The 25,767-nt window shown below is 45.6% G+C and overlaps 1 long non-coding RNA gene across 3 annotated transcripts in view; it reads right to left on the reverse strand.

The window, feature by feature from the left end:
• Positions 1–25,308, reverse strand: part of LOC133225092 (uncharacterized) — a 97,600-nt gene extending 72,292 nt beyond the window's left edge. For 2 of the 3 annotated variants that reach the window (XR_009729021.1, XR_009729020.1), the window contains exons 1-2: positions 25,126–25,308; positions 24,047–24,183 (exon numbers count right to left, since the gene is read on the reverse strand). This is a non-coding gene — a long non-coding RNA (uncharacterized LOC133225092). The remainder of the gene's footprint in view (positions 1–24,046; positions 24,184–25,125) is intronic. The other variant, XR_009729019.1, reaches the window with a different exon arrangement.
• Between the last annotated feature and the right edge of the window lie 459 nt (positions 25,309–25,767).

Raw genomic sequence — 25,767 nt, forward strand, 5'->3', positions numbered from 1 at the left:
GGTTTCTTTCTGAAACAAAGCTCCAGTAATGAAAATTCTGACATTGTTTCAAACCAAGAAACTGCCTCAGTTTTCAACAATCCTCCTGTCACACACACTCGGTTGCTTTAAGCTTTTCTTCCCCTTTCTTCCTTTTCTTTTAATCACAGGAGAAAGACGGGAAAAAAAGAGAAGGAAAGAAAATCCGTGTCTGAGAGGAACACACTGGAAATGATTATTTCCTTCATTTTAATCATATGAACTCATTTCAAACCAATGTTCATGAGTGTTTCCATGTACTCCCAACTAAGATCCATGTTTTGCGATGGGAAGTATTTATCATTCTAGTTTCAGTTTTCAAATTACCTGTTAACCACTGTCATCACAGACTAGCCTTTATCTTAAAGATAAAACCTGAATTCCAGCTTAAATCAGGGATGAGCACCCTTGCACGCTGCCCATGACTACAAATGCTCCCCAAACTGTTTCTGTTCCAGGTGGAAAAGCTGAAAACCAGCAGTTTAGTCCCATATATCATATAGCTTTTCAGAGGACAACAGGAACAACTCCCACTTAAACTAAATGGAGGTGTCAACCAAGTGTGGCATTTGGGGCTCAAGCACAGAGTGCTAGAGTGAGGAGGTGTAATTTCTATTAATAAAACCCCAAAGATGCTCCCAAAATAAGGATCCAGCAACCCTGGCTCAGCTTCCCTCTCCAGATAGGGAAAGGTCTCAATGAGTGACCTTACCCTCATTCCAGCTGTGCAGCTGCAAAGGGTAACTGCTGTTTGTTACAGATAACATGAAAATTACCAATATCAAGAGTCATTATCATCTCCCTCTAGTGGTTACTCAGCTCTCCGGACCCTAGACACGGATCCGTGCCGCAAAAAGGAGAGGAATTGCGGGTAGAAAGGAGGAGCCACGGAGGAAGCGGAGCTTGCGACAAGATGCTTGTACAGAGCCCCGTTTGCACAGCTCAGAGATGAAATACTCGCAGTTTCATTTTGGCTGGGTAAGCACCGCAGCTCTTCTCCTCCCCGAGATGCTGCAGGTGGCCCTAAACCATCATGCAGCATCCTGAAATAACTACGGAGCGTAACTCACTGAAGGCAGGGTGTAGCTGAGCCATCTGTGGTACAAAGAAGTGGTACAAAGCAGCTTTACTCGTGTTGTAACCAGAGCATCACTGCTGGCCAGGTACCTATGGCTGTGCAGTGCAGGACTAGCAGAAAGGGAGATGGGATGAAGCAAACCATCACCTTGACATAAATCTGTGCCTTTTAACAATGACCACAGGAGAGCTATTTTGTAATCAAAGGCAAACCCACCCACCCTGGCACCTGCAACCCCTTTCCAATCCATTCACATGTTGCAGAGATGCATTTACTATGGAAAGCTGATTGGGTTTAGAGGTGGAGCAGTGTAAGGGGGGAATCAGGATCTGTCTGCCCATGTTCCTGCAGCACAATGCCGGGTACCCAGCGGTCTCTGTGTGTTCTCCTAAGGGCCCACCTGTTACAGCTGAAGGGGTTTTGTTCCACCTTCCAGAAAGAAAACCTGGGAGGGATAGAGATATGAAACCTACCCAGATGTTGAAAGGCAAGGAACCCCCTCCAGTCACAAGACACAGCCAGCCTTGCAACATGTGCAAAAGCCATTTCCAGAAACAAGTGGAATTCAGTTCCCTCTTTGTACGACAGCAAGGAGGTACAATAGCAGCAGTGCAAGAGAGCAAGCAGAGACAGAGGATTCTGGACTCATGCTTGATGTTTGGAGCCAGCCAAGTCTTCAGGTGGAAAGTGCCTCTAGCCTTGTGGCTGGCTTTGCAAAGCAGCCCAGTACCTGCAGCCTTTGCCTCCCATAGCAGGACGAGCATCATTCAGGCTGCAACCTCAGAGTATCCCTCTATGCAGAACCATCAAGGCACAGTCAGACTCAGCAATTCATGCTCAGCATAATTTTCTTGCATACGAAGAAAGAGCAAGTGGAGGAGAGGGGCCAAGGGGCTGAGAGCAATATGTACCTATGGATGTGAACAAATAGACTTCAGTTAGGACAAAAAGAAGGATCAGTAAAGGTCTGTGCAGCCTGAATGATCTGGAGAATTCCCAAGGGCTGCTTTGAAATCCAAAGTGTTGTGTTTTGAAATGGACACAGACCTTGGTGGGAAGTGGGGGAGCAGACAGTAATGGTTTAATAGACTGTGGAATGGCCATAAAGAAAGAAAAAGGGGGGGGCAAAAAGAAAAAGCAGATGGCAGCCCCTTTGCAGGAGCCATAAAATTTCATGGTGTATTTTCTATCCATGGCTTCACTGTAATTCAAGCCTTGGGGGCCAGCTTTCTCTGGCAGTGGTTACTGAGGGGCCTTGGAGGGCAGCGGTAACAAAGGGTGGACACTTCTTGGCCCCACTGACCAAAAGCTCCTGCTTGGGCTGGGATAGGAAACAAAAAGCAAACAATTGCAGAGCAGCACCTATCGGAGGCTTCCCAAATGCAGCCTCAAAGCAGAAATGAAATGAGGAAAACCCAGAAAGGCCCTAGGAAATTGAAGTGAAAAAGGAGGCACTTTGCATCTCCAGACAGAATGAAAAGGAGAAGTACTGTCCCTCGATGCTTCTTGCATGAAAAAGCACTGTAATTTCCACAGCCATGTCCTGCCTGGGCCACTGGGCTCTTGGGAAGGACACATGGTCAGGCCAAGACTGCATCTGACTTACAAACAAACCTCTTAAACCTCTATGTTTTGCTGGTAACTGTGCTTAAATACCACTCTGTGACCCAGGTACCTGTGTCTAAGTTTGACCTAAAACATGGTCCAACTCACAACCACATCTAGATTTGACTTTGGCTCATTACCATGTAAAATTTGAACCAAGATCACAGATATAAATGCAAATAAAACAGACTATAAATTTTATGTACATTTTCCAGACACATCTCCACTTATTAGCAGCATCCTGCACTTTAGTAACAGAGTTTGGGCCAGTTCTGGTTGCATTTCAGTTTATCTTCCAAAGTCCACACTTGTGCCATCAGTCTTGTTTGACACCATCTAACTATGCAAACAGAGCACCCAGCACACGTCAGTACAGTTAGCCTGGTCCCACATCATTCATTTGCCATCTCTTGCATCAGGAGACGCAAGGAGAGCATCACCAAACCCAGAACTACAGCACACCTTCCGCTATTCCATCCTCTCCTTCTACCCAGCACATGGTCATTTGGGATGTGAACACAGCACAAGAGATGAAATATTAATTTGGCCATGATATATAAATAAACCAGCACAATTACTATGCTGCACGAAAAAAAAAAAGGGGTGGAATTATTTTAATTTGATCTATCTTGCAAATGTATTTTGACACCGTAGTTCAAAGATTAAGCATTTCACACCCATTAGAGATAAAAAGCAGTAATTAGAAATGAATGGAGTGAAAACTCAATTTTTCTTCCACCTGTTTCCCACTGAAACGACTGCTGCATGGAACATAAGGAGAGAAAGGAAGGGGAAAAAATAAGCCCTGTGAAGCTGTGTGCTTCAGTTCCATTTATTCTCATTATACCAAAATTTGTCTGCAATAGGTTTGCAAGCCTCTTTGTTTCCAGATGATATCAAAGCAGCTTGGAAGATGAGAAATATTTTCTCAAGTATAAATGAACTTAGGAAAAAATCTTCACTTAATGGCTACAGGTGGCTTGTGATACACAAAGCTGGGGTAACAAAAAGAAAGAGGGATAGGACAAGGGGAATGGCTTTAAACTGACAGAGGGGAGACTGGGATGAGCTCTTAGGTAGAAGCTCTTCCCTGTGAGGGTGCTGAGGCGCTGGCACACGGTGCCCAGAGAAGCTGTGGCTGCCCCATCCCTGGCAGTGTTCAAGGCCAGGTTGGACACAGGGGTTTCGAGCAAGCTGCTCCAGTGGAAGGTGTCCCCATGGCTGGGGTTGGAACTGGATGAGCTTTGAGGTCCCTTCAACTCAAACCGGTCCAAGATTCTATGAAGATCTTGGATCTGAGGTGCTGGCAGCAGTGTCAGCCAGGCACATGCTTACTGCTGGGTATAGACGCATCCTAAACATGTACATACACATCCGCATAGTCCAAGCCTACTCAAGACAGACCTAAAGAGTCAGGCATTACACAGTGATGTATACAACAGCAGAGGGAATAAGCAAAGGATGCTGAGGGTAAGAGCTCAGAAACACACCAGAGGGGGTATGTATGGGTGCTTGAACACCACTTTCTCCTGCAAAAACACTGGCTGGCCCCGTGCTTTATCTCAGAGCAGCATGCATGGCTCATTGCCCCGTGCCACGGCTGCCTGCCACCAGTGCAAATAGTACTGCAAGACCTTCCATGTCCAGGCTGAGCTCTGCTATTGCTCCTCCTGTGTTTTATTGGGGCAGGAATAAGAGTAATGAAAACCTGATGATTTTGGTGATAATGCAGCTGGGATGGGGGAGAGAGGCTGAGAGCTCTCTGCCTGCATGGAGAATTAGAACAGCTGAGAGAAAAAATGGCTTTTCTTTCCATTTTGTGGTGGCACAGGGTGAAACAATCAGTTTCCTCACTGAGGCACGGGGCAGAAGGGAAACGGAGACATGGGACTGACTTTCCCTCTCCCTGTGCATCACTGAGCTCCCTTTTTTCCACAGAACCAAACCCCAGAGATGCCATTGCTCAGCAAATTACTTATTTCAGCTATTTCTTTAGAAAGATCTTGCACCAAAGGCCTATTTTTGCCATTTCAGAGCTCTCAGGATGCATAAGAAAGGGATAAGTGAGATTCCCACTGCTGGGAGCCAGCGCTATCCTGCCTGGCCATGGTTTTGTGTAGCTTCTGACTGTGTACAAGGCAGAGGCAACATTTCACACTAATGAGCAATTCCTCAGGAAGGTTAAAGAAAAGTCAAGGTTTTCATTAAGGGTTTGGGCCATTTAATTGGTCTGTTTGACAAATGCAATAATATTTGTAGAAAGGGCAGATAAAGGAAAAAGCAAACAAGGTCAGCAGCATCCGTGTGAAACAGACCCGGGGACCGCTACTGCTCCTGCCAGGAAGGGGATGTTTCACCTCCTCCCACGGGCTGTAGATTGCCCTTAAGGGCAAGTCCCTGCTTGCTGTGATACACACATTTGCCTTAAGGATGAGCAGATTCGTGCTGAATTAACACAGGATGTCCAGACACCCTGGGCATAGCTAGGGCAGGCACTGCTTACCCTTGTCTCATAAATGGTGCCCTGGTACCCCTTCACTGGGCAAGATGAAGCTGTTCCATTTGGATGGACAGGAGCGGAAATGAACTATGAGAACATGGGTTTCCTTTAAACTTGGCTTTGATAAATAAAATCATAAAGCAATGAAAGTATATCCAGGAAAAGAAAGCAAAGCTCCAGAATTAATTTCCCTGTAGTTTTGTGTGCCCTCCTGCCCCATTTCGTTTGTTTCTTTATAAAGGGAGAAATTTCCACTAAAGAGTGTAAAAAGCTGTGGCTGTTAATAGGCATTTTCAGTAAATTAGGAGGAAGTACAAAACCTGGCAATAGACCAGACAGCATCACCTTGTCACCATCTGCAGTGATCTTTGCCCTGTTGTCACCAGCATTTTAGGGCTATTTCAGCTCTTTCAGGGAGGCCGCTCCCTGGTAACACCCCCAAACAGCCCTGCAGTCCACAGGATGCTCCTCTAACACAGAGCACCCGGGAAGATGAAACGTGAAATGTTCAAAACAGACCAAAGGAAGCATTTCTAATGCGAGTAATTATCCTGTGGCGCTTCCTGCCATGCGATACAAGGGAAGCAAATAATGCAGAATAATTCCTCAAAGACTCAGTTACCGAGTTGAATAACAGCATCAGCTGCAGTTTCGCTGCCTAGGTCTAGCATTATGAAGGCTCCTGGTCCTCGTGCTTCAAACTAATCCCCTGCTGGGATTAGAAAAGCAAACAATATCTCAGTATCAGTGACACTCACAACTCCAGGTAATAAGGAGCACCGCTTCCGGAGGCTGGCTGGGGAAGGAGATAAAGCATTAGTTTTGCTTGCATCTTTTCCCATGGACTAGTTTGCCCCCACGGTTTTCCCTACAGTGCAAAGGAAGCCTCTCTCTAACGGAAATACCTCTCTTTGCTTAAAGCAAACTGCTAAAACAAATATAAAGCACCTTAAAAGCGCACAGAGCTTGTGTTTTCCTCAGCAAGCCAACACCTCTGGGTGCAGGGAGAGTCCCATTCATGCTTGTGATGTGCCAGCATCTCCCAGGCACATTTATGTGGCTTTTTGGGTGCTGAACCCCTCTGTCTCAGCCCTTGGTGACCCAGCCATCCTCATTCACAGGCACGATGCACAATTACATCCTGCCTGAGCACAGAGGAGCAGCAGCTTTCACGCTTAGGTTGGCACAGCCTCTCCTCTCGGAGCAGATGCCTGGGCCATTGCTCTGCTCTATCATTAAGAAGCAGCTATTTCATGTCCTTACACAGTAACCTCGATGCTACTACATGAGTAAACTATGAAGTTACACATTAGGTCGTAACATTTCAGGACCTATTAGGAACAAAAGTGCCTTTGTGGCCATGCAGGTTACTGAATAACCTCCTCCAGCCCCATAAAAAGCAGCAAGAGGGATCAAGCTTTTCTCTTCCTTTTAAACAAGATCTGGTTTATATGCAAGTCAGGGTCTTAAGGCTCCTTTTTGTGTCTCCACTGCTTGCTTGCCTTGGTCCAGCCTATCAGCTATCCTTGGAGCAGAGTTCCAGTGGGACTGAGCGCTTAAACAGATTTTAGGTGCTGGGGTAAAGGGGTCTGAGATTTTCTTGCTGTGCAGGGCAGAAGCAATAGTACCCCTAAGCCCATCCATCTATGGGTGCATCACACATGCTCCACACTGCCCTGGGGGGCTAATGAGAAAACAAAGCAGGTTTATTTGCAGAGAAAGCAAATGGGGATGGAGGGAGGAAGAAAACACAAGCCATGTGCACATGTAGCTATGGGATATCCTAGTTAACAACTCTGAGGTCAAAACTTGACCTTCTTCCAGTCCATGGCAGTTGGACAGATTCAATGATACGGGTGATACCAGGGCACCGTGCAGTTGCTGACTGGGCCAGCAGTAAGGAGGGAGGGTGTACATAACCCCTTAGCCCTTTCCTGCCCTCCACCAGCCACATGTACATCATGTTTAGGGGCTTGACGTGACTGTTTATCACAGGAACATTTCTCAATCACCTGCGAACACACTGGAGAGCAGCCAAAGCTGCTCTAAGTACCAGACTCTGGACCCTGCCCAGCAGGCCCTCATCGAGCACATCTGAATGCTTGAAGGCTCCTTGTTTCCCTGCTGCTTTCCCATCTGCCCTCTCCTCTGGGCCACCTCCTACACAGTTTTCTCCATGCCTGCAATAGCTGTGGTTCTTTATGGATGAGCCATAATGGAGGCACCGGCGTGCACCAAGCATTGAAGCACCCCATTATTGACTGCTGCTTCAGATGCATGTTTGCCATAGCGCTTTCTGATGCAGTGCCTTAAAACTGAGTGTGATGGGGAGCCCTGGAAGCAGCAGGAGCTACCTGGACTTGGGTTATGTGTCCCTGAAATAGCTGGTTATGAATACTGAAGTGACACACAGTTCCCTGCTCTTGCGCTGAACTGAACTGTTATCACTTCCTACCAACAAGTCCTCCTTTCACACGGAGCCAGCTGGGTCCTCTCGCCTCTTTCTGCCTGGAAACCTCCCCTGCACAGAGCCCTGGGAACCCAAAAGTAACAGCTCTGTGCTTTCTGACCCTCGTTTCCTCTTCTGAGCCATAGAGAGCGATTCTCTCATAACCAGACTTCCCAGACCCTCCACTTGAAGGAGCGTTCATGTCCCTGTAACTCTAATTACATTACTCACATTGCAGCTCATTGGCATTCCCCACCATCTGCAACAGGCACTGTGCTGGGTGATGCTGGGCTGCTCAGGCTGCGAGACCCAGAGGTGCTTCTGCCATCAGAGACTCACCCAAAATCACAGCAGAGGCAGGGGCAAAGTGAGCCCAAGGGCTCCCATGTCACAGTTCCCAAACTAGCACCCTAACCACTGGATAATGCACTTAAAAGCATACCTATAAATGAACTTGGGCTTTATATAAACCCAATTAGAATACACTAGCAAATTATTCAAGGAAGCTGGCAGACACATACTTTACTTCAGGTGTCAGCCACAGGAGAGTATTGTGGGGTTTGCATTACAGGGAACGCATTGTGACTTTGAGTTATATTGCACTTAGCCTGTAAGTGAAACAATAACAGCTTGGTCTACGGAGATAACACCCCAGATCAGCTCCCTCCAATAAATTAGTGAAACATTCCACTCCCCAGCACTGCAGTCTCACACCTCTAAATATCAACACAAACTCCAAGGGTTTGATGGAAAAAATGGTGTTAAGTCTCATGGTGTTTGAGGAATTTCCCAATATGCACTAAATTAACTTTCTGGCTCCACTAAACAGAGTGGTAGAAAACAGCCCCATCTGAGACAGATGCAAGGCGAGAGATCCAAGCAGCTGTTTTGCACATGAAATCAGATTGAGATTAACACTTACCCTTGGAGTTCTCGCTCCAGGGATAAAATACAGCTTAAGGGACCCCTCTGTTTAAAAATACCTTGAGTTTCATCAGTGCACTGGGATGAATTGGGAATTTGAAATCTCCAGGCTATGAAAAGTCAAAGAATAAAAATCTCTTTCCAAAAGCAAAACCCCAGACTTAAATTCATCCCTTTTGTTTCCTCCAGCCTGGCATTTTAGGGATTTGGCCTAAATCATGAAAGTCTTGTTCATCAAATTCAGCTGGAGAAATCCACTTATTGTTGCACCTCACTGTCACAAGAGGACCAAGGCAGGCACAAAATGTGATTAAGGAAAGAAGCGAAGCTTTGTACAAGGGAGTGATGTGTCTTAGTGGGATAAACAGGTGAAAGCAAATAGCAAGGATTTCAGGGATACAGCCTAGTGAAGAAGTGCACCAGAGAGCTCAACCATGGCTTTTCTTCATCACTTATTGGTATTTCCATGAATTCAAAATCCTGGAGGAGAGAGAATGAACAGTCCAGGTACTGACAGGCCATCCCCTGGATGCTGGCCTCTCTTTTACCCCTTCCCTGCTCAAACATGAGCCTGAGCACTCCAGCAGACAGCCAGTGCATCCCCATGGCCCAGCAGCACATCCCAGAGGATTCAGCTCATTTAGGCCACTCAGCAGATAACACGAGTTTGTTTTCGGGAAGGCAAAGCAATCTGTCCATAAGGATTTCTCACGCTTCATGTGCCAGCCCTGGCCAGGGAAATACAACATTAACTACATCAAAAGAAATTGTTGAATGAATAAATTATAGAAGCATCCAGGGTACCTATCTGGGGTATTATTTTCCACGCTGGTGCCGGGTAGGTTAAAGGAGCATGTTTTGCTGTTATTGCATTCCCGGGTCTGCCTGCAAGGACTCGGCATCGCTGTGAAAGTGAGACTATGGACACAAGCTCCCTGCTGGCACAGCAGGACCAGGCATAGGTTTTGCTAATGTCACCTCGCCTCAAGCACTACCCTTCAGAGGAAGGCAGCATGAACGCTGATCATAGGCAGCACAAGAGGAAGAAGAACCCTCCAGACACAGCTAAACACAAGCCCATTGAAGCAAGTCCTCAAATTGCAATAGCACAGACCCATGCTGCCTGCTAAGCCCTGTCCTCCTCCTCTCTGCAGCCACACAGCACAATATTAATGTCTTGTTTAGCCAGCATCCATCGCCCAGGGACACGCAGCTCTTTACACAGACAAAGCTGTTGGAGCACTTGTGCACCATTCCACATTGAAGGATTTCTAAAAGCTTTGCAAATATTATACAATTAAGCCTCACAACCCCTCTGTGGATGGGCTGAGTATTATTCATCACAGTTTCTCACTGGTGGAAAGAGAGGCAGAGAGTCATTAAGTGATTTATCTTAATATCACACAGAAATCTTACAAGGGAATTAGGATTAGCACCCAGATCTCTGGATTACCAGCCCTTTTACATGCAATTTATTCCTGATCAAAACCATACAGTCCACTTCAGGGCTTTGCTCATGGGAAGACTGCTACCCATGCTGAGTTTATGCCATTGCTTTTCTTCTAATGGGGAAGAAAGAAATAAAAGAATAGAAAGAGAATTATAGAAGGAGCTAACTACCATTTCAATCAGCAAGCATGCACAAAGTCTTGCCTTTGTGCTAAGAGCAGTCACCAAAGGACTTCCAAACCTTTCCTAAGTTGTACAGGGAGGAGGACCCAAAAGTTTTGGTGCTAATCCCAGAATCACCTCTTTTGCAACACCCAAGCCCCATTCATGGAGCAGCAGGGTGAAAACCCGACTCCATAAAAGTTATGGGATTGCTGCCATTCCCATTGGTGGGGCCAGGGTCTCACCTGAGGTGGTTAGTGGGTGAACGCTGTTGCCTTTGGCATGATAGACCTCCCTGGGTCGCTGTAAATTATTACAAAATAGTATTAATTTTGGCCTTTTACCTAAAGAAATACAAGGCTGTTCGGAACTGAAGCCTCCCCACATGTAGATGGGCTACAAGCTACAACCAGGGGAGGGGAGAAAAAGAGAGCTCAAAGCCAGAGGCAAAAATGGGAATCTGCTGCTGCCTCGCATCGAATTCAGACTTCTCATCACAAAGGACTTTAATTTGGCCCCTGCTGTACAACCACAGTCCCCGTTAGGCCGATCTCCCCAGGCAAGGCAGTAAATTACGTGTCCCTGCATCTGGCCCCTCTGGTCTCCTGTCCATATGGTAACTCTCAGTGCTGGTTAACAGGCCTTGGTGAACCCAGGCTCTTGCTCTCAATGTCCCCCAAGTTCCCCCCTCAGCAAGCTCTGTGGGTGATTTCAAGGTATATCATCACAGCTACCTCCCAGAGGTGTTATTTGCCATCTGGAGCTGGGCAAGCATTTCAAATGAGCACGTTATCCATCAAAACCCACACTTTTCTGCAAACTCAAATTGTTTAAATTTGAAATATATCTTGGTTGGGGAAAAAAAATGCCGTAAAATAAAAATATTGGTGTTTTCAAAGCAAAATACATCAGTTTCCCTTTGAAAGAGGCGCTTATTTTTGAAGTGAGAACAAGCTTCGTTTATAGAAAGAATTTGAAAGAATTAAGAACTTAAAGCCAACAGAATACTTTCGGACTGACTCAGGACCAGATGGCCAAATAGAAAAAACAATAACCCAAATCAATCCCGTCGTCTCCATTTCCCTCTTTTCCATGCTCCCAAAATTTCGGCTCAATCTAATCCAGCTTCAGCAAGTCCCACTAAAAACAAAACCCAGGGACATCAAGGAGCATGGACAGAGGTTCAACACATGCAAACACCCCGTTTCCACCAGAAGCTCACAGGAACAGGCTCCCCTGTCACACCTCGCTGATGGAGCTGTGGCTCAGACAAGGAGACTCAGCCAAGATCCCCTAAAATCACATCTTCCTTCCTGGTGCTCCATGGCTACTACATGAAAGGGGAGATACCATTGCTCCCATTGCCTTCTGTCTGGCACATTTAGCCCCACATTCCTGGGGAAACCAGGATTTTAATCTGAGCTAATTTACTCATGCGGCAGTGAACTCCACCACTATATGAGGAGGTGATATATAGAATATATTCTACATATATAATATATTCTATCCTATATATAGAATATGTTCTATAAGACATTCTGGCCCATTAGCCCTGCTGTTGGCCACCCTTCCTGCTTTTCCACCTCCAAACCCAAGCTTTGTAAGGACCTCCAGATGTGCTAACAGCTGGGTACCCCTGAAAACCACTGTGGATCCTGCAATAGCCCAGCCTGCTGAGCCAGCATCCTGGGCAAACCATCCTTAACATTCAGCAGATCCCTGCAGAAAGGGTGCTCAAGGACAAGGAATCACAACTACAGCCTGAGACTTCCTTTTATGTAATATGTCTGCAAAATGAAGTCATTTGGACTCCAGGCTGTTTACAGCTGTCACATCTGAAACGGATTTTGCCACTTTGGTGTCAGAAGGCTGGGTCTGCAAAAAGAGACATAACATAACAATCCCTAATGGCAATGAGGCAAATCATGTGTAAATTGAGCCATAGTGTCTCTGGCTGTGTGACATTCATTTAATTCTCTTACTGCCACGCTTAGGCAGAAACACTCCCTACCTAGCTAGTGATCATGGGGGGGGGAAGGTAATAAGCATATAACAAGGATCCCCAGAAACAAGTAATGCTGGGCTTTTGAAAGGACTGTGCTTTGGAGCATTTGCATTTCAATGGGGTGGAAAGCTTAGTTTCTCAACTGTGCCTTGCCAAACTCTCAGGAACACCCTTTTCTTTCTATTTGATTAATCATTTCATGCTTAGAGTCTTTGAAAATACTGCTACTTCTAGCAAGCGGATAAATGCGCATCTCTGCAGATGAATGCCTTAAGGCTCTGCTCTGTGTTGCTCTTTTCCTCTTTTAGCTACTCCAACTCCTAAATCAGCAAATGCACAGCACAGATTTTCTGCCTGGGTAAGAAGAGTTAGTGGATTTGAAAGACTAAAGCAATACTGCAGGTTACCCTGCTTCAACCAGGGCTGGGAAAGTGCAAAAGTCGATGTTGTAATGAAAAGGTGAGTTTTTCCAAGTGTGCAGCATGATTAAAACTCAGCCAATTAAAGTTCTCATTCAATATAGACCCTGAGTGTTTCCAAATGTATTAAACAGTTGACACCAGCATGACATCTGCCCTTTCCCTGCAGCTCTCCAGATGGAAAAGAGATCTACCTGCCGTCTCTGTGCTGCTTTGTAGCAAAGGAGTTTAGACTGAGCTAAATTAGATTTACCAGGAAAGTCTTTAGCCCTAGCACAGGTCCTAAACATGGACACATTTCACTTCACACCTCCTTAAGCTGCTTTGTAACATATAAAAATGCTCTATGAGTTCAGACTGTCTTGTCCTGGATCTATCTCTGGCAGCGGCAGCAGGAGATGCTAGTTAGAATGAGCTTGGCGCCTTTCTGCAGTTCCTTCCCTTGGTACCCACCAAGCATTCATCCACAGCTGCTGAATGTAAGAGACTGAAGTCAAACCCATGCCCAGGCAATTTATCAAGCTGCTGTGCATGACTTTTTAAAACTCCCTTTAAAAGCTGCTGACTCACCACCTGCATCACTTTGCAAACCTCTCCCATGCTGCAGCTCAGCTTCCTCCTCTCCAAACTTCTCCAGAACGATACCTTCTCCAGTTATACCATGGTCTCCACAGGATTAATTTTAGTTCATTGCTGGACTACATATAATAAATGAGATGGGTCAAAGTGCCATTTAGGCAAATCTGCTGCAAAGGGGACCAAGCACAAGAGCTAAGCTGGTGGATCTTCAGTGTAGACAGCAAGAAGCTCAAGGAGACCAGCTCAGGTCCCAAATGCAATAGTTTCTGTGACCCAACACTGTTTTTACACATGAGGGAGCCCCTTTCCCAGCACCATGAAGCCCTCCAGAGACCCTCCTGCTACCCTGTTCTTCCCAATCTCAGACACAGTTTTGTCCTGCTCATTGCCTGTATTCCTATGCTGCATTGCTCTGGGTGGACATGCCCACCGTGAACGCTGGAGCATCAACCTGTTCCCCTCAAACTGAGAAGTGCAGTGGCACAAACAACAGGCAGCTTTAAAAGTGACTGATGCTTCTTTTGAAGCTCAAGGAAAGTTGAAACTTGGTTCAAATTCCATTTTAAGTGATCACTCTTCATTCCTAGTACTCACATCCATCAATGTCATAGGCAGTGAGTACTGTATTATGTATGTATTCCATGAGTGACTGCAGAATCAAGAAGTGTGAAATACTTTCTGTGCTCACTTCTGTACATACAAAACTAGTAATCAGGAAAAATACAGGTTGGACAAGAAGAAAAAATCCAAAGCTTTATTAAATACCAAGTGCTAAAGCAACCTTGGAAACAAAGAAAAGGGAAAAAAAATCATCTAAGGAGGAGAAAGGGAATAAATACACCAAATTGCAAACCACAACTAATGTTTTGGCCTGGGAGAGGACAAAAGGAACCAGCCTGTGTTTTGAGAGATGAACCCTTCATTCCTGCTCTATACTGTTTTGGTGATCTCCACATGCTATGACAAAGGCTATTCACACTCTTCTATTAACCAGATTAAGTCATGAGTCTGCACAAATGCTCATTGTGAAGCCCACAGGAGCTGCTGACATTCCTCAAGGAACCCTCTGGGATTTCAGACATCACTTTGGGCAGCAGCACGTGAGCAGCACTGTCCCTGCCTGCAGTACCCAGGGAGCTGGGCAGAGCAAGAACTCCTGTAGGAAGAAGGGGTCTTTCAACTGAAACACCATGAAGCAAACTGCTGCTTCATCCCATTTCCTTCCCCAGCAGTCTCCTTGCAGATCTTCACCATGCCGGTGAGACAAGAGGAGCACACCTTGTAGTATCCCTCTGGCCTTGTTGAGTATCCTTCCACCCTTACATTAAGGGGATTTGAGGTATGTGCTGTCTGTGTACAAGTTCCTGGAGCCCTTGTACCGCCAAGGTTCATTTCTTTGTCTTTTCTGAGTACAACTGTAGATAGGAATTGTTTGAAAGTCTCACACTTGGAGGGGAATGAGAGAAAACACATGGCAGGTGTTAGCCCTATGGCCTAAAGGATGCCCAGAGTGTGCCCAGACATAGGTACGGTTTGGCATTAAGACCTTCCCCAGGAGGATGAGGGGAAAGACATGAATGTATTCCTCCACCCTGGCCCATTTCTGTAGCTCATCCATGGGAACATATTTATCTCCGTTCTCCTTGAAGAAGGGAACAGGAGAAACTGGTCCAGCTTGAAGCTTTTTTGTCTTGGGCATCCAAAGAGCTGTGTGCTGCCTTTGGTGTACCATCTCTTTTATTTCTAATGAGACCATTGATTCGTATCCCAAAAGATATGGAAGGATTTTGGTTTATTTTGAAGCCAGAACCATTTCTCCCTTCACTTTTACTCCTTTGATCTTGGCTGAAATGTATGACTGGAACAACATCTAATGGAGTACACTGAATGAAGCCCAACCCAAAGGAAAAGCAGTATGTCTTCAGAAGTGCATGTTGGCCACTCTGTTTCAAAGACATCAGCAGTGCTGGAAGACACAATTGCACATAAGCTGTCAGCTGCAAGGAAGTTGGATATCTGGAGCTGAAACTCCCAGTAAAGCAGTCCTAGCTTTGCAGAGCATGCAAGTGAAAGAGCTGCAATATGTTGTAATCACAACTGCATTGCAACCCACTATTGTTTTCATAGTGAGCCTGTTTTATAGTATTTTATGTCCAGGTAAGCTCCAAAGGGCTATTTCTCACAGAGCAGCTATATCTCACTCTCAGGGAAGCCTGTTTAACATCCACGCTACAGGTTAATAAATGCCATAGTGTCATTTCCTCCACTTGCTGGTTTTAGCAAATGTCAAAGGGCAACAACATCGTAGCAGAAGCCAAGTGTAGAAAAGGGAAACAGCAGGCATCAATAATCTCAGAGAGGTTTATACATCCTTCACCTAAATTCTTCCAGGTTTACTTCATATTCATGCTTATTTGGGAGAAAAGCTCTGATTTATTACCACTGGCCGATCCCATATTGCACTAAATACCAACAAGCTGCTGGTGGAAACTACTAGATCTAGATGTCCCTCAATTTTGAGCCCACAGACCATCTATAGCCTCCTCCTTTTCTAGAGTTGTGCAATAAATGGAGCAGAAAAGCGAGTTTGGTTCAGGTTTTCGGAGATCAGCAGGTCCAACTGGCATTTCATTTTAGAAAGCAGAGCAAACAAAACCCTACCTACAGCAAAACCCCCTTAAACTGCTACTTCAGTAGTACTAAAACGAGATAGACTGAAACTCTTTACAAACCAGAAACCTAAGGGTGTTATGGGGTTTGGGAACACTTGAACCACCCCTCCTCCCCTATCCTGCGCTTCGGTTACAAAATTAGGAGTAAAAACACCCTAAACCAATAATTAAATAAATAATAATTTAATTGGTTTTATATTTTATGGTTTAGTGAATAAACAATAATTTAATAAATAATTAAAAATACCCTAAAAAAGAAAGCTTTATGCAGTCATTGTGTCCAAGCCAATGCACTGATACAATTATTATAGCTGGTAAACACAAACAAGCATGTATTGTGATCATATTTCCAGAGTGAAAACGTGAATGGGCAGAGATGCTGTCAAAACTGTACTTTTGCCTGATGTATTTTGGGATGGATGCATTTGAGTGACAGAGCATTGCCTAAAACCAGGCCAGTCTGCCACACAGCAGCAGACAGTAAGAGTGAGCAGGCAGCGTATCAGCCCACGCCTCTCACCATAGCTGAGCCCACACATCCATGCACCCACCACAAAGGCTTCCATCCTTTTGTAAGGGAATTCTGCACCTCTGGAAGTGTTGCTACACAAGAAAGGCTCTTTTATTCACAGTTTGGAAGCAAAAATCCAAACAAGCTATTCAAATCACTCAGCTGCACTCCCTGCTCCCACGGTGAAACCCCATATCAGAGCCACTCCTGCTGAGGATCAAAGCCCATGTACCCACCAGCATCAGCTACAGTTTTTACCTAGGATTTCAGCTAGGAGATGAGCAGTGGTTGAACAGTAGCTAATCTGTCAGCAGAGAAGGGAGAGAAAGGCTCTACAGTGAGAAATAGATCCTGAAGCAGGGAAAGAGCAAGGACATCCCATGAGACTGGTCTACCCATATACTTCCTTGTTCATCCACCCCAGCCATGGGAAAGCAGCACCAAGACAAACAAGCACAACATGGTCTTCCACAAGGAATAGCTTTCTGCCAGTTTTCCTGCTTGTATGCACTGTCACAGGCTGCGGATGGGCTGCCATTCAGAGGAGAGGCCAATGATGGATGCTGCCGTGACCTACCAGCAGCAAGGCCACCAAGCCTTGACCCATGTAGGTTCCAATTAGCCAAAATTAGTCAGCTGTGGCCAGGGTTTGGCTTCCTTTAAACACCTAACGGTGTGAAAGCAACAGCCCCTTTCTCCAAGTTGCCCACTCAACCCTTTGTGGCCTTACACCCTTCCCCAGGGAGCCTCCTTCAGTTTTGTTTCTCCTTTCCATGAGCCATGCCAATCATTAAAGAGTCTTAGCAGCCCCATTATCATCCTGGGCAATTCTTAACTCATTAGGCTTTAAAGCTGTTGGACTGCAGGGAAAAAAACCCCAAACCAAGCAAATGCTCAAGCACAATAAAAGGATGTTAATGTTTTACCCCATGGACAATGACTGAATCTGGAGGACAATTATTACGGATATTTCCATGGGTTTAGTATTACTTTTTTCCTGACATGAGGTCCTTTGGGCAGCATCTAATTAAAAATGGAGGAGTTTAATCTGCAGCCAACCTCAGAGGTTGATTTGAATTCTCCCACTGTGAACTTTCAAACATGGAAGCACGCCTGTTCGCACCGGCGGGATCCAATATCCTGCCTTCACAATGGACTTCCTACATTTTGGCAGGCTGCATGCCTACGGTTGTGCCAGACTGCAGCATAAATAATTCACTACCTGAACTGATCTTTCAGCATGAAACACAAGTAAAGACGACATTAAGTGCTGCTTGGATTCCCCTTCTCTGCCATTCACCTATTGTGTCTTCAGATAGTGTTTATTCTAGTGGGAATTTAGTTTTAAATTAACACAAAGTCACATCTTAGGAGGTCAAAAGCACGTCTAGTGCTGAAGAGAGAAAGCAGGATTTCCTGCCGAGTTTACCTTTCAGCCCAATGCTCTAATTTTCATCTGAACCTCTGCATCACATAAAGATGAGGCGCGTTTAGATTAGGATGCAGGAGAGGATGACAGGAATTTCAGATTCCTAATGAGCAGCATATTAACACTTTTCCCCTGGTTGTGTGAAAAGGCAGAACACCTATGGAGGTGAGAGAACACTGCCCTTTTTGAGAGGAAGAGCACCATATTCTAGCAATATTTACAAGCTCTTCTCTGCATTGCAACAGAAGGAAAACCTCTTCCAGGAGAGAAAGCAGCACCAAAACATGTTTATACAGTTGAAAATTGTCTGAGCCATTTCTCTAGTGTCAAGTTAACAGCCTCACAAGCTGTTAACTTGACACTAGTTGAAACAAGGAGTTTCACTGCACTGGTTGAAACAAGGAGTTATGGAGCAGATACTTCGGGATGCTTTCTGCAGTGGCAAAACTATTCTAACCAGAGTCTTCAATTCCCCAAAGCAACCTAAAAGCTTTGACAAGTTACAAACATCTCATGTCCCAGCTCTTGCCTTTATCAGGGGCTGTATTTTAAGTTAAAAAGCCCACTCCAAAAAAATCCAACCAAACCAACCAAAACCTGGGAAGTTGAGGAAGATAACCTCAATTCTGATAAAACAGTTGAGTGTTTTGGAGAATGTGCATTTTTTCACATAGTCCTATGTGCTTTCTATTTGATGCCTTAATTATTGCATCCCAAAAGCTATTATAAGGAAGAGAAAACACTTTGCTGTCTATTCCAAAATCAGCTGTGTTGCTATTTTGCACTCATCCACTGTTCTGGTACTGTTATCGCATTAACACTTAGAGATCCCAAATAAGGTCAATGCCTTTGTCTGTCAGCCTTTGTACAGTCAAGAGACAGTCCTTGCCCTAAAGACCTTAAAATATAAATAGATAAGACAGACAAAGGGAGAAAGAAAGGGAACATTTCTATCATGTTCACAGATAGGAAACGGGAAGATAAAACGGTTTGCTGGAGGTCAGTGACACAGAGCTGGGGAAAGAACACTCTCAAGTCTCTGTCAAGTGTCTTTAACCATGAAGCTGTCCAAAAAAGGCTTATATTTGCTCCAGTGTTTCGTTCAGGTCCCTGCAGAGAAGCCCAGAAAAGGGAGGAATCACTGCAGACTTTCAGAGATAGTTGGTTTTCAAGAGTAACTTCTGAAAGGGGGACAGGGCAGAAGTTTGAGCGAATCTAAGTCCAAAAGCAGAGACCAGAAATGCCAAGCCTGGACTCAACTGAGAACACACAAATCGAGGGCAGCAGTCAGGGCTGGCCCAGCCCCAGAGCTGCTCCTGAGTGTCCCTGCCAGCAGAGAAAAAGAGATCACTCTCCAAGCAATAAGAGCAAGAAAAATCAGGCAGCAATGGAGAGAAGGAAGGGAGAATGCAACAGCCTAAATTGATCTGCCTTCAGTGTGTCAATGGCAGCACAAGGATAGGGAGAATGTGCCTAGTTGAATTCCACTTGTCCCATAAACATTGATATATTGAAAAGAGAGTAGGGCCTGTCTTGGGCAGAATTAAAGGAACTGAAGGACTAAGTTTACTACTACTCTCTTCACCTTGATAGAAAGTTAAGGAAGTCAGGGAGGGGGAAGGAGACCACATTTCATTTGGCAGAAGAATTTGCACTTCAGCCCCATTTAGTGGCTGGTGCATGCCCTGTCATCCGAGATTCTCCATCCTTTATTCATTTCTCCCCTTGTGTCACAAAAGATGTCAGAGAAAGAGCTCTCCCTGACAAGCTTTATGTCCCAACATATCTGGGGGCAGCTGGCTCCGTGATTAACTGTGCGCTGTGTGGTGGCTCTTATCCCTGGCTGTGACATGCCAAGCAGGTAATGTTAGAAGTCTAATGTTGAAACAGAGTTTAAGAGTCTGTTTAGTTAACCCAGGTTAAGTTCTGCAGTTACTCTGCTTTCTTTGCCTTCCCCCAAGCATAACCGATCACAGGAATTTACATTTTTGGGGCTTTTATTTGAAGCCTTTGTCTTCGCAGTAGCTGGTGTTAGACCGCAGCAGCTGTACATCTGTTGTAACATAAAGAATCAAGAGCAGTGCAGTAAGTTACATCTATATCACCAGCATCTTTCAACATGCGATTTGTGCTCAGTGTTATCTGCTCTGAGCCAGGTCAAGAGGCTTCATTTTGAAGCTGGAGTGCAAGTGAGTATCCTGCCCCATGCAGCCAAGAAGAGGAACTGGTCCCAGTTTGGCTCTGGATTGCTCCTTATCCCGTAACAAGTGGTGCTGGGATTTGACACAGCCTAGGTGAGTGTAAGAGCAAGATCATGTTTGCATCAAGCTGTGTGTTAGAGGAGAGCTTTACACCACCAGCCTGGGACAGGATTAGCTCCCTGCTGTCCCCGTGTCTTCACAGCCCAGAGGGAAGAATAAAATCTGTTATGCCCATCCCGTAATGCAGGCATGAGGTCTCCAGCAGAAAACAGCTCCCACCAGCTATATGGGGGACAGGCACAGCAATACCCTGGCCTATAACTGGGTCTTCAGTTGCTAATGTACCCCAGGAAATCAGGACAGCCTGTATTTTACCCAAACCACTCTTTCCAGTCCTACAACCTGTGACCCACCTTGACTTTGCCATTTAAGTTCCACTTTGGAAACCATCACCCCTCTTTCTTAAACACAGACCTTCTTGAGGACTGAGCGCAGACTGTTGCTGTAGGTACTGTGCCCATCCAGAGCTTTTACCAGTGTTTAAGGAAAGCTTGAATTACTGATGAATGGGAGGCACTGGCTCACAGTTGTCTTTGTTGCTGGTGGCTCCATGGCTGTAACTCCGCCAGTTTATGCAGCTTTTGTGCTTGGCTTTTCAAGGGACACTGCAGAGCTATGGGGATCCTCTGTTTTTGAAGGGAAAGATCCTTCCCAACATGCATGGGACCAGACCCAACCAAGGCTGAGAAATGAGAAGAGAAGCTAGCACATAACCAAGATCATAAGCACAGCCTGCCTAAACAGGATTGATGACATGTTGCATACCATCAATTTGCCCATTCTTAACCCATCTCTTGGAATACTTTGTTGTCTTTTTCCTCACATCTATTACTCTCTCCTCCACACTTCCTACACACTGTAATGTCTTCCAATTCCCCCCTCTCATTTTTCTCCCCAAACACACACAGAGCCTGCTGAGCAGGGCGGGGAGCAGAGGCCCCATCTAATTGGAATGGTCATGGAGATAGCTCATCTCGCAAGAGCGGTGCACACAGGGCAGCAGGGATGCTGCAGCATCCCATCCTGCCTGCAGACCCACACCTGTCCTTTGTCACAGCTGGGCTGCCCAGACCTGGAATCTAATCCCAGGGAGGTTATTTTATCTTCAGAGAAATGCAAACAGGATGGGCACTCATCGATCTTGAGAAAGAAACATTAGCCAAGTCAAACACATACTGGGGTCTGAAGCAACAGGATGTCCGTGATGTAATGCCTGGATTCACCTTGGCATCTCCTTTTACACTAAGGACAGACTTGGAGGGAAAGTGAAGGGATGTGAGCATGGGGCAAAGAAAATCTGCAGAGACCATTGACCAAACCTGTTCTAAATCAGTGCTGGCTCCCCACAATAGCAAACAAGTTCAGTCTTACTACTGGCAACCATCACATGCAGCACCATTAGACCCATAAATCTACCATCATCTATGGTACATGTCCACCCAAAGTGTGTCCCAACCTATGATGGGTATTGTCTTCTACTGCCTTGAGCAATACAGCCATCCATTAGAATGCCTTTGCAGGGCTCACTGCAAAAAGGTTTTCCTCATGTATTCTATGGTAGCGCCCCTGGTGAGATGGAGATCTGCCTGGGAGAAGAGCCCATTCATCTCCAGCTGCAACCAGCCATGACTCAGCATGAGCCAAGACAAAGGCACCTTGGCAGGAGATGGGAACAGTGGGACACCAGCTTCCCCTCACATCACACATGATTGTGTGCTAGAGCAGATGCAGAGATTCCTACAGAGAAGCTCCTGCTGGCAAATTTACCTTTATCCAAGGCTATGAGACTGTATTTTTAGTTATTGGCTCAGACCCTCTCACTTGTGGCCAAAGAGCATGTAGGAGGCAAACCAGAAAAGCAGTTGTAAGCACCCTCACGCTGACCCTTTTTGGAGCCAGCTGACAATTGTTCCAGATAGCCAAGTTCAGAGCAGCAGTAGGATGACACTGGGACAGTGAGGAGCAAACAGCTCCAGGCTCAGCCAAAAGGCCATCTATCAGGAGCTGAGAAGCTGCTTTACCCTTAAATATAGAGATTAGATAGGTACAGCATAGAATAACCTTTAAGCTGTAGACTGTGGAGGCCAAGACTAGATCTCACAACACATGGTGGCTAGAACCCTTGAGCCAATGAAACCGGTGTGACTGCAAGCATCAGCATGCGGAGGTCTGGTTTGCAGTCATGGACTATCCAGTGATCTCCATCAGGATTACACTGGCCTGAATTTACTTCTGTCACTGATGAAGGTTCACACTACCTCTACACCTTCACTAAAACAGTCCCCTGGCAAAACAGACACCAAAAGAGCCACCACTCCTCTGAAAAACAGCTGCCAAGGGGCAAACAAACCTCCAATGAGCATAGTCAAAAGCGAGGCTCTGAAGTCAAGGTTGTGCCAGCCCTCTAGCAAGAGCTCCAGCATTTTGAAGTCTCTGGTACTTCCCAGGTCTAACTGGCACAGGTGGTACCAGGAGGAACCATAGTCCTTCCCCTGCAGCCACTTTCTCTCCTCAGAGAAAAGGGAAGAACAGAAACGTGATTAAAAAGCACTGGGGAGAACTTAATGGAAAGTCTGCAGGATGGGTGGGGGCTCTGTTTGAGCTGAACGTCAAAGTTCTGTTTGATCTACTCATTTACCAGAGATAGTTTAGGGAGCCAACTACTGGCATGGACCTCAAAAGTTCATTTCCTTGCCAGTATTCCCAGGCTTGTATTACCTTCTTGAACAGCAACACTCTAAACTTGGACCTTTGTTAATGCTGAATTGCACAGTAATTCACAAAAGAGAGCAAACAGACTGAATGTGACCATCCAGGCGTTGATTAAAATGAACACTCCTGAGAACACTGTAATAAAGATTCAACACTTCCAGTGCTTGCCATTAGCGACCTGTCTTTCTGTAATGATTTGCCTCATTAAGCCAGGCATCACAGACCTGCTATCCCTACTCAGATGCTTCCTGACACTCAAAACAGTTGCAGGTGGGAGGCAACACTCACCCCATACCTCTATACCCATTCCTTTTACCCAGCCTGGTTCTGGTTAGGAACTTCCAGCAATTACTTTTAATACAAAAACACAATGTTTTTCAGCTGATAGGAGATTTGCACATTGCCAGTGGGAAATGAGAGGGTTTTTGCTGAAGGAATGCAGTAAGTGGGGGGTCTTCTCATTGCCCACACTTCCTGAAGAAGCAGTTCGTATTTCCTTTAGAAGTTTTCATTCTTTCAGTAAAATCTAGTTGGGTTTGTAAAATACAGTTTGTTTTCCAGCTGGAGGCTTTAGTTGCTTTGGCTGAAGTGATGTGTTGTTACCTCTGGGGCTTTCACAGTTTAATTTCACTCTTTGGAAAAAAAAATATTAAGGAAGTTCGCCTAAATGGGAGCCTTTACCAAAAAAAAAAAAACACCCCATTAAAAGCTTTGGAGAAACTTTTGTAATTAAAAACTGCTCTTAAACAACACCATGAATCCTGCTCAGATTTAGTTTTTCTCTATTTTATTTACCTTCCTCACCATGGTCCCTAGCAGGAAATGTGACTCAATCCCAACCCCAGACATATTAACAGCCCTTTCTTGAGCGTGCTACCAGAGATTTGTGATTGTCGGCCTTGATTCACAAGCATTTGAATGATACACCTTTTAAATGGAAGAGTTTCAGAAGTCTCTCTTCAGCATCAGCACATTCTGAATTCAGACATAACTGATTCTGACACTGTTCAAGTTTGTACTCAAAGTGGAACATGCAACTAAACAGTTACTGAGAAGCATTACTTAAAAGGAAGGAAAACCAGATTCTTGGAAGTCTTTCTGGTTCTAAACAATAAATAAATCAAAATAGGCCCAATTTGGAAGTCTACAGAAGGTAAAACAATTGACACAAAAATTCCCACCACAGAGACACCTCACAGTGATTTTCCATTTCTGACCAGCTCTAGAAGTCATTCAAATCTAGCAGTAAAAAGAAAAGCTTATTTAAGCACACTTGCCCACCTCTGCATCCCAGAGCATCTGAAGACCATGGGTTCCCAGGCTGGGTGAGCAATCACATGAGTCTGGCCTGACTTAACACAGTAGGGAGGGAGACAAGTCTTTCCTTTGGTACTTTTGTGTTCTCATAGCCTAAAAAGGGAAAAAAAGATGCAGAATGAGCCTACTGATCTGACAGCAGCGAACCTGACACTCAATTCACATGCCACAGTGGAGCCAGCCCAAGCGTAGCACCAGAGAGAAAGAGCCAGAAATAATTCCTCATGTTTACTTTCTCTTGGTGTGTGAGGCCTCCACCAGGCTCATAGCAGAGAAGAGATGCCCTGAACACCAAACCTTGGAGCCTTCAAGTTTTCCCTAACGTGGAAAATCCCAGTTTAGATTCCCAGCTGAAGGAAACCCCATCACTGTGCCTAGCAAAATCAGTGCTCCTGGTCTCCATGGCTCTAGAGGGAGGCCTGATATCAAATGCAATGGAGATTTCTTTCACAATGGCCTGCTTCAACCCAAAACCAGAGCATCATTAGAAGCCCTGGCATATCCTCAAGTCCCATAGGGATTACAAAGACTGCTATTATCTGAATAACATTGAAACTTTGGAGGTCTGCAAAGGCGTTAGTGAGGCTCAGCATGGTGCCCTCTTCCACCTTGACAGCTCCACAGAAGACACCTAAGGGGCCCAAGCAATGAAGAAGGTCTGTTGACTACCACCCACCTCCCAGTACAGCAAAATGGTCCTTCTGCACTAGTGAACACAGATGGGTCAGACCACACACCTAGGAGAGCAGCACACATTCACACAAGCCTACTTGGTCCTCTCCCAGGCTATCACCCACTGACTGCTCTGTAGACAGGGAGGGCAAATACCATGCAATGGCCATTAAAGCTTACTTTACTCCATCAGCATTTGCTCAAGTGCTCAGTCCCTTAGCCTTCTAAAGAGTTGAAATGTCCCCATCCTAACCTCCAGCACCATCCCTCTCTCAGGACATGAGAGCCTTCTTTTACAGGGCTAGGGCTTCAGTTCCCCCAGGCATTTCTGCAAGGTCTGGTTGCTCTGAGCTCCTTACTTACTTCATTCTCTCCTCCAGAGTTGCCACAAGATGCTGGTTCTGCCTCTTATAATGGTCCAAAAGACACTTATTTAGGAGTAATATGCAAGATGGGTTGCTGAAGTGGTTCAAAAGCTTCCAAAGCTAGCTTCAGGACACTTACTTCTCATAGAAGATCCACTGCAAACCCACTCCAAAGCAGGAGATACAGTGGTAGAGAGGGGGAAAAAAAGCCCCTGTGCCACCTGAGCATCCCAGCAGAAGACCAGCCACTGATCTGTTTAAGGGCTGTGAAACTCAAACCCAGCCCCTCTAGCGGGTGGGTTTTAGGGAATGCAATCGCTGCTGGAAATGGGAGCACCTGCTGAGGAGAGATGGTGTTGCTCTTGGGAGGGTCCACAAATTCCCAAGCTCTGTGAAAGTCACTCATTACAACACTCCAGCTTTCACCAGTGCCACAGCCATACTGGTGTGCCCCCAGGCTATCCTGCAGCTTAGGGACCTACATTTCTTCTGCAGGAGCCCTGCAGAAGGTGATAGCACCAGTTGCTTCATTTCACCTTTTGTTTTCACTTTCTTTACAGTTATATAGAGCTGAGAAGAGCTCTGAGATATTTGCTCCTAGCAATCACCCTGGTTGCAATGTGGATTGGCTACAGCTGCA

This window comes from Neopsephotus bourkii, unplaced genomic scaffold (assembly GCF_033783945.1).
Source record: "Neopsephotus bourkii isolate Nb327-2 ecotype Australia unplaced genomic scaffold, CSIRO-AGI_Nbou_v1 NB_1749, whole genome shotgun sequence".
Classification (NCBI taxonomy): Eukaryota; Metazoa; Chordata; class Aves; order Psittaciformes; family Psittacidae; genus Neopsephotus; species Neopsephotus bourkii.